We start from the raw sequence: 14482 nt of genomic DNA on the forward strand, positions 1-14482 counted from the left end.
ATCCGAAGATTTATTCTCCTCATGCCATGATGCTAGGGCGACCATGGACTTACATTCGAAGAAATGCTTGATGCGAGGAAGTAGAGGAAAATGTCGCAAAACCTTTTGTGGAATTTTTGTCCCGTGGAGATCTACTCGATATCTTTCGGAATCACATTTCGGACACTTCTCCATGTCTATGTATTCCCCTCTGAAAATAATGCAGTCATTAGGACAAGCGTGGATAGAATTGTAATCCATCCCCAAGTTTCGCAAAATCTTTCTTGCTTCATCTCGGGAATCTGGCATCACATTGTCAGCTGGTAGTATGTGCTCTTTCAGCAATCTACACAACATAAAAATATGATATAGTCGTGTAAAAATCTATCAGATCATTATACATTTAGAGTTTTATTAAAGTAAACTAATTGTAATAGATTACCTGAAAAGCGCTGTGACGCTAGTGTCACTCCATCCAAACTTTGCCTGCATGTTGAGAAGAACCAGGAGTGCTTTCAATCTAGACATACGTGCTCCATTATACAATGGCGTATCGGCTTCACTTTTCATATCATCATAGATAAGCCTTTATGAATCCATGATCGTCTCGATCATTTCATCAATCTTGGGCTCAAACATTGCCTCGTTGGGAATGTGCTCTGCATGATCATCCCCCGAGCTGTCAGAGGCTACATCTTGTGGCCTCACATATGCTGCTTGACCAAAGCGCCTGCGAACACGTCTATTGGGTTGCAAGATTGCTGCTTGTTGGCCAGCGTCAGAGTCCGACGAGTTATAATTGGCAACAACTCGATCTATAATAGATGGATCGAACTCGCCAAATTCGTGCACGTGCTGCAAAGAAACACGTCTTGTCCGTCACACAGCATGCTTGCATTGATTACAAGGACATAAGACCTCGTTGAGAGATAGGTGTTTCGGTTGGACGGTCCCACATCCTCGTCACTACTCATAATGAGGATAGAAAAATTATAACCTGGACAACAAATTTAATATTCTATTGGCATTCTTCGTCTTATCTCTCTCTCTCTCTCTCTCTCTCTCTCTCTCTCTCTCTCTCTCTCTCTCTTTACCTCACATTCTCTAGTCATGTCCAATCCCTGCACACCTCGGTCTAGAGGTGCACGGAGATCAGAACCACCGGGTTATAATCTCGTCTTTATTGGTCAATACCTATATTTGTGGGTACAAGAAATCTACACACCCACGTCTACATGATACTGCATGTAGTGGACAAAACCCCTTTGCCTCTTCTCTAGCTGTAGCACTTCACAGCATCTTAACATCTTTTCACAGTAGATCTTTTCACTGTTCGTCTAACTCTAAACCCTAAACCGTAAGTAATTCTTGCGTGGACTCGATCTAACGTAAATAAGCGTAAATCTAAATAAACGTAAATCTAACTAAAAATAAACCTAAATCTAATTTAATGTAAGTCTACATCTAACCTAATCTTTAACGTCTTTTGGGTAGTTTCCTACGACGTTAAAACTCTCTTCTGTGTGTGTGTGTGTGTGTGTGTGTGTGTGTGTGTGTGTGTGTGTGTGTGTGTGTGTGTGTGTGTGTGTGTGTGTGTGTGTGTGGGTAAACCTAAATAAACCTAAATAAACCTAAGTCTAATCTAATATAACATAAATCTAAATCTAACGTAAATTATGTTATATTAAAAACAAAGAACTAAACTAACAGGGATTATAAGAACCTTAAAACTGATTTAACACATAATTTTTCACATAACTCGGCAAGAGTTGGCATTCTCATCACTAAAGATGTGAGAGTTAACTTCCGGCGGTGACGCTGCCTCATCTCCATCCACATCTGACGACAGCAATTGGCCCTTTAGACCGTTCTTGCTCTTGTTACTAACTTTGAAGTTGCTGTTGAATGACTAGAGGTTGTCTAGATGGTCATTGTGTCGGGGATGTAGTGACTCTTGCCGCCCTGAAGATCCACCTTCTTCCCTATCTTCTGAAGACATTTCACCAGTACTTTTGGATCGACGGAGCCCACCATGAGTGAAGGCAGCAATACCCTATATTCCATTGAGGGCTTTCTTCACCCGCTTCATGTAGGCATCGCAGTCTATAGAGACCTAAATCTAATCTAATATAACGTAAATCTAAATCTAGCGTAAATAAACGTAAATCTAGTTAAAAATAAACCTAAATCTAATTTAATGTAAGTCTACATATAACCTAATCTTTAACGTCTTTTAAGATAGTTTCCTACGACGTTATAACTCTCTTCTTCTTGTGTGTGTGCGCATGTGTGGATGTGTGTGCCAATAAAAAGAGATAAATGGTATAACCTTTCTATCACCCATGCCAAGTATGATAGATTGATTATGCCATTTCCCTCTTGAATAATAGGTCTTGAGTTCAACTCCTCGTCGGCTAGATCTTTAGGTCTTTTAATTTTAATTAGTTTCCTACGACGTTAAATTAGTTTCTCTCTCTTTCTCTCTCAATGTGTGTGCGTTTTTTTGGATCGTATGCATGTTTTCTCTCTCTTTTCCTCTCTCAATGTGTGCGTTTTTTGTTTATGCATGTTCTCTCTCTCTTTTCCTCTCTCAATGCGTGCATTTTTTGTTTATGCATGCTCTCTCTCTCTCTTTTCCTCTCTCAATGTGTGTGTGTGCATTCTTTGTTTATGTATGTGTGTGTGCGTTTTTGTTTTTGTTTGTACTCTCTCTCTCTCTCTCTCTCTCTCTCTCTCTCTCTCTCTCTCAAAAACACTATGTGTGTGTGTGTATGTGTGTGTGTGAGAGAGAGAGAGAGGGAGAGAGAAAGAGGGGAAGGGAACATGAGAATGAAGAGAGGGAAGGAGCATACCTGGCTCTCCTTCCTCTCCTCGTGTGTGTGTGTGTGTGTGTGTGTGTGTGGAGAAGAAAAAGAGAGAGAGAGAGAGAGAGAGAGAGAGAGGGAGAGCGTTACCTGCTCCTTGCTTGAGGGCGTCGAAAAACTCAGATCTAAGATCTGAGTTTTTGGGCGCGCTCGGTTATTTTTTTAGCCCAGCCGGCGTCGCTATGAGCGTCGCAAATTTACCAAGAAATTTGCGACGCTCATAACGACGTCGGGAAATTTTTTTTTGAGCGTCGTTATGTGAGCGTCGCTAATATGAATAGCCTCTTGTAGTGTAAATAATATGTAAGTATAGGCTACTTGCATGAGATTATTTTCATGGATTTGGTACCCTTTCATTACATTGTATATCTTAAATATTAATAGATAAATATAAACACATCACTATCTAGAAAATCAAAGAGGATAGGAGTACAGTTCTCGAGCTCGAGGGTGCACTGTTAAGAAACCATTCATATAATGTGCATTCAAAGGGTATAAAAAAACCCCTTTACTTACATGATTAAGGTAATAAAATTATCCCTTTTTCTTAAAAAAATTATGGGCTTTTCTCTCAAATCAATTAAAAAATCCCTTCTAGCAAATCAAAGAGGATAGGAGTATGGTTCTCGAGCTCGAGGGTGCACTGTTAAGAAACTATTCATATAATGTGCATTCAAAGGGTATAAAAAAAACCCCTTTACTTACATGATTAAGGTAATAAAATTACCCCTTTTTCTTAAAAAACTTATGGGTTTTTCTCTCAAATCAATTAAAAAATCCCTTAATGTAATCCTGTTAAAATTTTAAGCTTTTGGCAATAATAAAACCCATTCATTTGAATTCATGTGGTAACTTACATGTCTAAGAGGCGAACCCCTCAAGTTCTCGACTCGAGTTCTCAAGTCCAAATAAAACACTACTTGTCACAAGCTAGATTGTGGAGGGCATCTCTTTGAGAGCAACAAGAGGACTTTTCTCTAATCAAGAGCACAAGCATGCCTGCATTTGCAACTAAATAACACATATATGAAGGATATGTCCATGAGACAATTACAAGGGAATGGTATCCTTTTCTTATCTTCAATAGGTTAATATTATCTAGACAAACCAAAAGAATCCTTATTAACTAGCATCAAAGAGGAGAGGAGTGTGGTTCATCACTCAAATGCACAACCTTATATCACATGCTTGGAGGACATCTCTTTGAGAACAGATGCTAGAATTGTCTCTTAATGATGAGTATAAGCATGCTTGCTTTTGGGAGAGAGTAGTATGTATTATGGGATCTAATTTCATGAGATAGTTCGATGAGCCTCAAGGGGTGCACTATCTAGTACCCCCCTATATAGTGTGCATTCATGGGGCAATTTAAAAAACCCCTATATATTTTAACATGTTTAAATGAATAAAATGACTCTTTATTTTAGGATTTTTTTCCAAACTTGAATATAAAACCCCCTTAGTTTAATGTATCTTTGTTAATTTGACTAAAGTGTTTGCCTTTAAAAATCCCTCCTGTTGAATTCACAAGGTAACATGATAACATAGTACATCCCCCGGGCATGGAGAAGCCTCTATTTGTTTGTATTGATCACTTGAAGAGAACATAAGAGAAATCAATGAAACTTCAAAAGTAGTCTTTACAAGCACAACATATACTCAAAAACCAAAATAAAACAAAATCTATTATGATGAAAACTCATAAAAATATGAAAAAAAATACTCGAAGATACATAAACATTATCTATAGATATATTGGCACTTACTCAAGTAGTGCAACTTTTAAAAGCATCGTTAATACTCCTTTTATGTTTGACTCATTTTTAAGTGCTAGACATAATTGTGCAAATCTCATTCATACTTGAGGACATGAATCCTTGGTCATATATATACCTTAGTGACAAGATGACATAACTTAGTTATGCAAATTTCATTTGTACTTGAGGACATGAATACATGGGCATATACCTTAGTGATAAGATGACATAACATGGATTAGAAATCCAAAGTTTATTCTTTTGGATAAGGTGTTTTTCCTTCAAGCCACCTCTTGTAAAATATATGTAGATTTTTCTTAAAAGACTTCAAGCATACTTTTATACATTTTCCATCTTTGGTAATCAAGATTACTAAGGCTTGTTTTAATTGGACAATTGCAATAAGGAACTCTCTAAAGCCAAAAATAAAGCTACTTAATGTGTCCCTTATAAGATCTTGACAGTGTGACACTTGAATGCATCTACATAATTTACTTATATTGTTCACAATGTTCCTTATCTTGTTTTCTACTTAGGTGGCTTATCTTCACAAAGTTAGTGTCTATCTTTAAGATATGCTTGGCTATTAAGAAAAAACTCAAACATCACATAAAAAAACATTCATGATTTCATTTAAATCTAAGCTATGATATAAGAATACCATATTGATGCACTGTTGGCGGATACGTCGCGACGGACGTCAGCACAACGAGAACTCACCTAACAAGATTTGTCAACTAAGGACGAAGCTCGACTCGCAGGCGCGTGGAAGCAAACATAGGGTGTCAACCTACACTCAACCGACTCTCGACTACTTCCTACAGAGGTCTCTACCCAATGTCTAAGCTACAGCCTTCAGGAGTGCATAAGAAGAGATTTCCTACAACGCTTTCAAGAGCCAAATACCCATCAAACGTTCTTGAAACGCCACAGAAATTGAAGGAAACCCTATTAACACCAATAGGTCGCTCTCCCTAAGGTCCATGAACCAAAACCCCAACCCTAAACACCTAGTGCAAAATCACGCAGGATGTCTGGTTGAAATTTGCAGGTCGTCATTTCCAAAAACTAAAGTGCCTAATGTGTATCTCTACTCATTGCGAACGCGTGGATATGTTGAAATGCGAATACAAACAACGTATACTCACCAAATCACCAGATGTAGCTCGTGGGTCGAGTTCGCAAAGCCAGATCGTACACCCGCAATGTAGGTGTTCGCGCATAGCTCTCGTCAAGGGCAACATGCTGCACTTCTTTGCACTTGATTCCGACCACCAGTGTGCGCAGCGTCAAGAAAAAACTCTCACTCTCTCTCGTACACAAAGTATGCTCACTCACACAAACATAACTTTTTTTAAAATGACAAAGGTTTTTCTCATTAAGATCAAAAGTGGTATAAATACCTTACAATCTCAAATCCTAAGGTTCCAATTTAACCATTCACTCAATCTCAGGTGCAAAATGGGATACAATCTGGAAGCTTCTACAAGCCCCACTATTTACAAAGGGGAAGTGACGGTTTTTCTCAATTAGAGAATAATTACAAAAAATAATATCCTGTCGAGCAATCATTCTCCGTTGGGTGTGTCCAGTTGCTAACACTCCCCCGCTCCTAGTTCATGCCGTCCCCGACATGGCAGTAGAGCTGCTTCTTTAGTGGAGGCTTTCGTGCATCTTTGGACTCAATCGCGCATGGTGAGCCAGTAATGTCGGGCCGAATATCTCTGTGTTGATGGTGAAGAAGCCGGTGTAGAAGGATTCTTCAAAGGCCTAGAGGTGATACGAAGGCAAAAACATGATTCTCTGATAAAGTGCATGTATCACCTCATGGGAAGGCTGAGAAAACAGATCATATGCACATCTGTATGTGTCTTGGAAGAAGAAGATGTTGTCCGTTGCCTGTCCAGGTTTAAAGGTTTTGAAATCTGCCAGAAGGTTTTTACAAATTTTTCTAAGCATGATGCAAGATAGGTCAGGCAAGCCAATGAACAATTTAATGGCGCCAGTTAGGGTTTTCACCATGTATTGCTCACTCATTCTCTCACCTGCCTTCAAGCGTGACAGCTTTGGGTAATTGAGCCATGTGGGTTGGCTTTTCTGCAGCATCTCCTGTGATTTCCATGTTTGCATCCTTGGTAGAGGGCAAAAACTGAGGTTGTCTCTGATTCTTTTAGGTGCCTCTACTAGATGAATTAAATATTGCGGATATTTGGTGAGCCATTCATTTCTCCACTTGGGTTGAGAGTCCACGATCAACTTAACTCCTTCTGGTTTGGAGATATCTGCTTTGTATAATGGCACTATTGGCCCTTCTTTTATGCGTTTGTTTATTGTAGCAGCGTCATACTTTAGAAGAGGATATGGGAGAGAAGGTTGTAGCCATTCACATCGAATGATATTGGTATCTATCTTTTGAATGGTCATAGATTTAAACACTCTCTGCTCCCACTCCATTGCTTCTTTGGCCGTGTCTTTTATTGCCACTTCTATTTCCTTCTGTAGCTTTTCTTCTTCTTCTTGTGTCAGATCCTGGGGTTCTTGTGATGGTCCCACAAGGATGTCCTCTTGCATGGTGGTGTCCCACTGGATCTGACACATTTTCTATGTCAATGCCTTCCATTGCTGCTAGCCCGGTGCTCAAATGTTGCTCTTCAGTTTGCTGTTGGCCTTTCAGCTCATCTATCTGCTTCTGAAATGCCTTCTTTTCCTGTTCCGCTTCATCTCCCATGTTCACTAGGAGGTCGTTCAGATGTGCATTTATTTTTTTAGCTTCCTCTTGATGTCTTCGTTTTCTGTTTGCCATCTCTTAAATTCCTCGTCCATCTTCTTTTTCATGGCTTCTAGCTCATTTTTCATGGCCTTGTTCTCTTCTTCCAGGCGGTTTTTCATTACAAGAGATCCCTCGGCCAGTATCAGTCTTTGTCTTTTCTCTAGTGTCAACTCCTTTTGGAGTTCCTTCATCTGTTCTTCATATATATCATTTTCTGAAGTAGTGACAGTCGAGCTAGCAGCTCTGACTTTGGACGGAGATGCCCTTAGCCTTTGGATGGTCTGATCTTTCACTTTCATCTGATCTTTTAGCTCTATCCCTTCATCCTGGCTTTTGCCTCATGTTCTATCTCAGCCTTTTCCTTGGCATTCCTCAAGGTTTCAACCTCTTTGGACTCATCAACAAGTTGTAGTGTCAGATTGTCCCTCTTTTTCTCCGCATCTGTCAGTGACTTGTTGATTTTCTTGTATTCCTCCTCTGCTCTTTGAAGCTTGTGTTCTGCTACCTGATTCTGTCGTTCCATCTCTTGACATCTTTGTTATGCAGCGTCTTCATTTCCTTACAGCTTGGTTTGTTTCTCTATGTTCTCTTGGCCCTGTTTTTGCAGTGAATCCACTTCAGCTTTCATATGAACTTCATTTGTTTTGAGATTATCAATTTCACTCTCAGTGGCCATTGATCTTGCTCTGAGCCCGGTTAGCTTTTGCATTACTACATCCCAATCATTGGTTGGTGGCTATAGATCCACCGTATCTGTGGCTATCTCCTTCAACTCCACTAACCGAAGGCTCTGCATATATTCCTTGGATCTTGTGCTTGCCAACTCAAAAGCTGCAGTAGTTGTCTCTTCTCAAGAGTACCCATCAGCTAGTAGATCAAGAAATATTCTAAAGTTTCTTTCTTCTAGATCTGGCTTCTCATCTTTTGGCTCAACTTCTTCCTTCTGCTCTTCCTCTTTGTTCTTCTCTTGCTTGGAATATTTTTGTTCATCAATTCTATTCAGCTCCTCTTTTTGTTGGGTTTGTGGAGGACTAAGAGGAGGTGGTGATGGTGGTGGGCTGGATTCCGGGCTTGACGGAGGAGCTGGTGGCTTCTTCTTGAAATCCCAATCCGCCTTCATTTTTCTCTCTCTTTCTTGGCCTTCCTGCTCTTCTAGTAGCTGCCATCTTACTTCGTCCACCTCTTCTTCTGTAAACGGGATATTCGGGATATTCTCTGTCATAGCATCTAAGATCTCAAAGTTTTTGATATAATCTTCGAACCGATCCCGGTGAGTCCTTCGAGATGATGCAGACATAGCTTCAAGGGATGGCTTCCACAACTTGCTCAGATCCCCTTTTAGTGCTCTCTCGGCTCTGAAACTTTCCATCAGTCTTTCTAGCCGCGCCGCTTTCTGTGACTTGGTTTCCTTGATTGGCACCTATAGATTTTCTTTCTTTCCCTCCCGCTTCCATCTTCTGATTTCATTGAAAATTTATGTGTTTTTGCGTCTTGTCTTTCTTATCACCACCGTGTCTTCCGTTTTCCCATCTGAGCTCCTTTGCTATTTATTATTAATTTTGACTTGTTTATTGAAAAAATCAAAGAAAATAATAAAATGTGTAAAAAAAAAAGTGAAAATTGAATAATTAAGAAAATCCATTGAAAAACACAGCTTTATTGTTTTTTTGTTGGATTTCTCCATTTTTAAGTGTCATTATCAAGAAAAGTGATTAAAAAATAATAAAAAATGACTATTTTTTGATGATTTTTTGATAGTATATACACTATTTACACTCATCGTGAAGATATTATCAATGAATTTTTCCTTGATGATGAATTATAAGGGCATTATTAGGTAATTTTGCAAAAAATCACACGTTAATATTGAACTTTTTCCTCCCTCTTCAAACATTGCCCTTAATTACTTAGTGCCCTTCCACCCCTCCTAGATGGCGTACTCCGGGACGATTGTGTGCATGGGTTGAACAATCGTGTCTATGCATAGCCGTGGTTGGCTCTACCATGCTTTGAAGATCAATGCAATTCAAACCACTATGTTGTGCAAGAGCTGGAGGTCTTGAGTAATTAACTGAAGGGTTTTTGATGTCGAGGCTTTTGGTTGCTGTCTTCCAAAGAGCAAATCTTGTAGCTTGTGTGCTCTTTGTTTGATTGTACCATCAGGATGCTTCAGCACACTGATTGTCTGAGCTGTTGGTAGCAATTTTGACCATTGTCGAGCTTTTTTTGCCATTGGTAGGTTGGTTTGCTTGGTGTGGAATGGTGTGGTGGAGTCTTTTGGGACTTAACTCTTCATTGCTTGATTGGTTTTACGGTTTGTGGTGAAGATAAGTGCTCCTTTTTCTGTCAAATCCAACTTAAGTTACGTTCCTTTCTCGGAGAATCTGCACCCAGATTTGAATTGTCTTATCCTTAAGCTGTGCTTTTGGTACCCAAATTTTCCTGACTCCTTGCATGCTACTTGTAGCCTTTTCTTGTTGAGAGGATGGAGAAGATTTTTTACTTTGTGGTTTGGTCTGTTGATTTATTTTTTCCATTTCTCCTTGCTTGGTGCAATTGGAACAATGAGTTGCCCACCTTTACCAGATGAGTCCCAATCTGGTACTGCTTTGTATGTCCGCATCCAGGAAATTCCAAGAATCATCGTCTCATTCATGTGTTCATCTGGTAAGCATACAAACTGATAAGGACATGAACATCCATGTACTATCACGTTCAAGTTGACTACTCCCAATGTTGGGGTTGGGTTCTTGTTGCATCCTTTGATTGTCGCTATTTTGTCATGGATATGGAGGTTGTTGACACAACAGGTTGAGGTCTTTCCATACCCATTTGGTCTTTGATCTTGGGCTATATTAGGCTGATATCTGTACATGGGTTATCCTTGTGGCCTCATAGGCACGTACTGAACATTCCCATCATACTTTGGTCGGAAGTAGCACTTGTGGGTCTCATGGTTGTTCCATTTACCCTCTATTGCACACCATTTTTGTGGCCTAATTAGTTGTCCCTGTTGAGATATCCCTTGTCCTGGTCCCCTCATAGGTGCTTTTTGCATGTTGGTCATCATGTCATTCATCCTTTTGAGCATATCTTCTATGGCTGAAAGTGGTGTTGCAGCCGCCGTTCCCTCTTGTACTGGTTTAGTGGGTGTTATTTTCTTGCTTTGGTTATCCTAAGGACATCTTCTTCATTAAAAATATCACAATTGTCTCCTAAGTCAATAGAATTTTTCACACACTCTTCTAGGGTTGTATGCTTCTTGCTATAGAGTATAGCATGAAGTTCTTTGTTTAACGGTCCCTCTAGAAACAAAGATACGAGTCGTTCTTTTGCAAGTAACTCTAGCCCTAGGCATCTGGCAATGTATTGTTTCATTCGAGTTGCACAAACCCTAACAGACTCACCATGTTTCTGTTTAAAGCTGTAGATTTGAGCTATTGTATTATGTTTGATCCTTGTCTTGGAAGAAGCAACTACAAATCCTTAAGCTAATGTGTTCAAGTCCATGATTAGCCTTGGTGGAATGTTTTGGAACAATGTCAATTCTTTTCCTTCTAATGTCATTCCAAACCCCTCGAATTGAGTATGGAAATTGAATATACGTTCTGCTCTTCGCACTTGCTTAAAGCTTGCTAAGTGGTCATATGGATTCCCTGATCCACTGTATTTTCTGACCAATTTCTGAAAATCAACTGGTTTGACGCGTTTGTTTGGTTCAACTCTCGGTCTCCTAGCAGTTGGTCCTATTCCGAGTCCTTCATGTTACCATATACATGTGGTAGTGATGTGTGTGAACACACTAGGACCGCCGGGGCATTTTTTCCCTCTTTAGGAGGTTTTTCCCCCCGTGTATTGTATATATACCCATCACTCTAGGGCTATCTATCTTTCCATTGCACACTAAGTAACACACTCTCTATTGTGTGCCTTGAGCTTCCTTCATATTCTCCAAGCTATGTGTGTTTCTCTGCAACCCTAATTCCAACAATTGGTATCAGAGCAGGTCACGTCCTCCTGGGCTTAGTCGCCAGCTGCTCCAGCACACGCCTGCTCACTTTCTCCGATTTCAGTGAGCTTTGGCGAGCGTTCGCAGGTCGACAAAAATTTTGGGGTAGCTCGAAGAGCTCGGTCTGCTTAGAATTTTAATTTGGGCTCATTTCGGCCTCCGTTTCCACTACAGGCAGTACTGCACAGGCTATTTGGTCATTTTGTGCAGAATTTCTGTCAGTGTCGTTTTCTGCATAACAGGTGCCTTATAGTCTTCTACGGTTTGTGCTATATAGCACAGGTTGTTCCCGCTCTGTTTCTCCGCAGTTTTCACATCAGGTGCAGCTTTTACCATGGCTGACAACAACAACACATATGTGTTCAAGATGTTTGCTGTTGAGGACAGGTTTGATGGGGACAACTACCCTTTGTGGGCTTATATGATACAACATGTTCTTGTGTCAAAGGGTGTCTAGAACATTGTGCACGGCATTGATGTACGTCCGGATTTAGAGGATGTAGGCGATGTTGAGGATGTTGCAGGTCTTGCTGCAAGGATTGCAGCTGTTAGGGTTGTTTTGACTACGGCAGAACAAGCTTGTTGGGATGTTAAGGATGCGCAGGCTCATGCATTGATTGCGTTGTCTATGAAGCGCACCATTGTTCCTCACATCCGTTCAGCAAAATCTGCAAAACAGACTTGGGATATTCTAGCAAGTCTTTATGCAAGCCACAATGAGGCTAAAATTGCTTTGCTGCGTAAAGAGCTGGAGTCGAAGATTATGCATGAGGAAGATGATATGGACACTTTTCTTGCTAGTGTTAAGGATATCAATGAGCAGTTTATTTCTACAAGTGAAGTCATTTCGGACAGTTCCCTTGTGCAGACTGTTCTTGATGCCTTACCAAATTCCTACCAGACTTTTGCTAGTACTTGGAGACTGATGACCCAAGGAAATCCTAAAGTTGTCAAGTTTGATGCATTATGCACATTGCTGTTGCAAGAGTCACTTTCTATAAAAAACAGGACTAGGCAGCGTGCAGTTGAATAGGCTTTTATTGCTTCTCAAAGAAAGGGTGATAACAGTAATGCAGCCACTTCTTATGGTTCTGCTGCGAGTGGCAAAAATTATGTTCCTAATGCTTCTACTGGCAGTACTTCGTCTGGCAATTCTGGTGATAAGGGCAAAAAGAAGATGCATTGCCATTATTGTAAAGCCAATGATCACTTGATCAAGTCATGTCCTAAGTTGAAGGCCAAAGAGGCTAAGAAGAAAGAGGGTGGTTCCACTACAAATACTGGTTCCACTACAAATGCAGCCATTGTTGAGTCTTCTATCAAAGGAGACTGTGTTGATGATGTTGATGCAAAATGGGCTTTTAGCGCAGAGTGCACTTACAATCCTGTTGTCCATGATACATGCTTGTCAGTTGCTGTAGATTCACATGTGTGGTATTTCGATAGTGGTGCTACAAAGCACATTACCTCACATCGTGAATTGTTTACCTCTCTCGAGTTTGTCCCTCATGGGAATTCAGTCACTTGTGCCAACAACGCCTCTTATCCAGTTCAAGGAGTTGGAAAGATTGTGCTCACTGCTGCTAATGGCAGTTCCTTCACACTTGTTGATGCACTTTATGTACCTGGGATCAAGAAGAATCTCTTGTCTATATCCGCACTTGCTAGACTTGGACTTGTAGTCAAATTTGTGGATGACAGATGTATAGTTCATGATCTCAGTTTTGATGATGAAATTATTGCATCTGGGCTTTTGTGCCGTGGGCTGTATAAGCTCACTTTGTATGACAAGTGTGGACAAAATTTTGCAAATGCTGTTGCAGATTCAAGGGCTATTTCGTATGCAAAATTTTGGCATGCACGTTTTGGTCATCTGAATTTTGCCTGTTTGCTGCGTTTGCAGAAATCTAATATGGTTGCTTCTTTGCCGCCTCTTCAAGCACCTGTCAAACATGTTTGTGAAGGCTGTATTTTGGGTAAGATGCAACGTTCTAAGTTTCCAAAGGATTTGCAAAGAAAATTGGATGATAAGGCTGTCAAATGTATTTTTGTTGGTTATAGTGCTGAAAGCAAAGGTTACAGGTTGTATCATCCGCAAACAAAACGTATTCTGGTTTCTCGAGATGTAATGTTTGTGGAAGATTTTGTTCAACCCTTGCTGTCATGTACTAGAGACAGAAATGTAAGCTCACAGGACATTTATGACACTTTGTTGCCTTTTTTTAGTGGTGGAAATATGAATGTAAGTTCCAATGAGGCAAATGTATAGCCTATGGGGGTTTCTGAAAATGTTCTAGATCAGCCTATTACTGATGCAGATGTACATGATGTACTTGATGAGGAAAGGGCTGAAAATGAGCAGGCTAGAGGTATGCCAAAATGGCTAGTGCACACTTTGCATGACAGTAAATTGGATGCACCTTTGTCTAGTCGTACTCGTTTAGGCTCTCGCCATGCATCTTATGCATCAGATTGTTATGCTTTGGCTGTGTCTAGCTTACATGATGTTGAGGAGCCTCTGACTTTTGATGAAGCACATAATTCAGAAAATTGGATGGCTGCCATGCAATCAGAATATGATGCACTTATAGAAAATGACACATGGACTTTATGTGATTTGCCTCCTGGCAAAAAGGCCATTGGTACGAAGTGGGTTTACAAGTTGAAATACAAGCCGGATGGTGAGATCGATCGCCATAAGGCTCGACTTGTTGCAAAGGGTTATGCACAGCAAAAAGGCATAGATTATGAAGAGACTGTTTCTCCCACTTGTCGTATGACTACTGTGCGTTTTCTATGTGCATTGGCAGCTCATTCTGGTTGGGATGTACATCAATCAGACATTGTTACTGCTTTCTTGAATGGTGACATATTTGAGGAAGTTTATGTAACGTAGCCTCGCGGTTTTGTCATAAAAGGACAAGAGGACAAAGTGTGCAAATGTAACAAGGCTTTGTATGGGTTGAAGCAATCTCCTCGTTCTTGGTATGAGAAAGCTGACACTCATTTGGTCAAATAAGGCTTTTGTAATAGTCCAACAGAAAGCACATTGTACGTAAAGCGTGAGGGTGATGTACTTCTCATTGTGGTTCTTTATGTTGAT

The sequence above is a fragment of the Adiantum capillus-veneris genome, chromosome 21 (genome assembly GCF_014529385.1).
Source record: "Adiantum capillus-veneris isolate H3 chromosome 21, ASM1452938v2, whole genome shotgun sequence".
Taxonomy (NCBI): Eukaryota; Viridiplantae; Streptophyta; class Polypodiopsida; order Polypodiales; family Pteridaceae; genus Adiantum; species Adiantum capillus-veneris.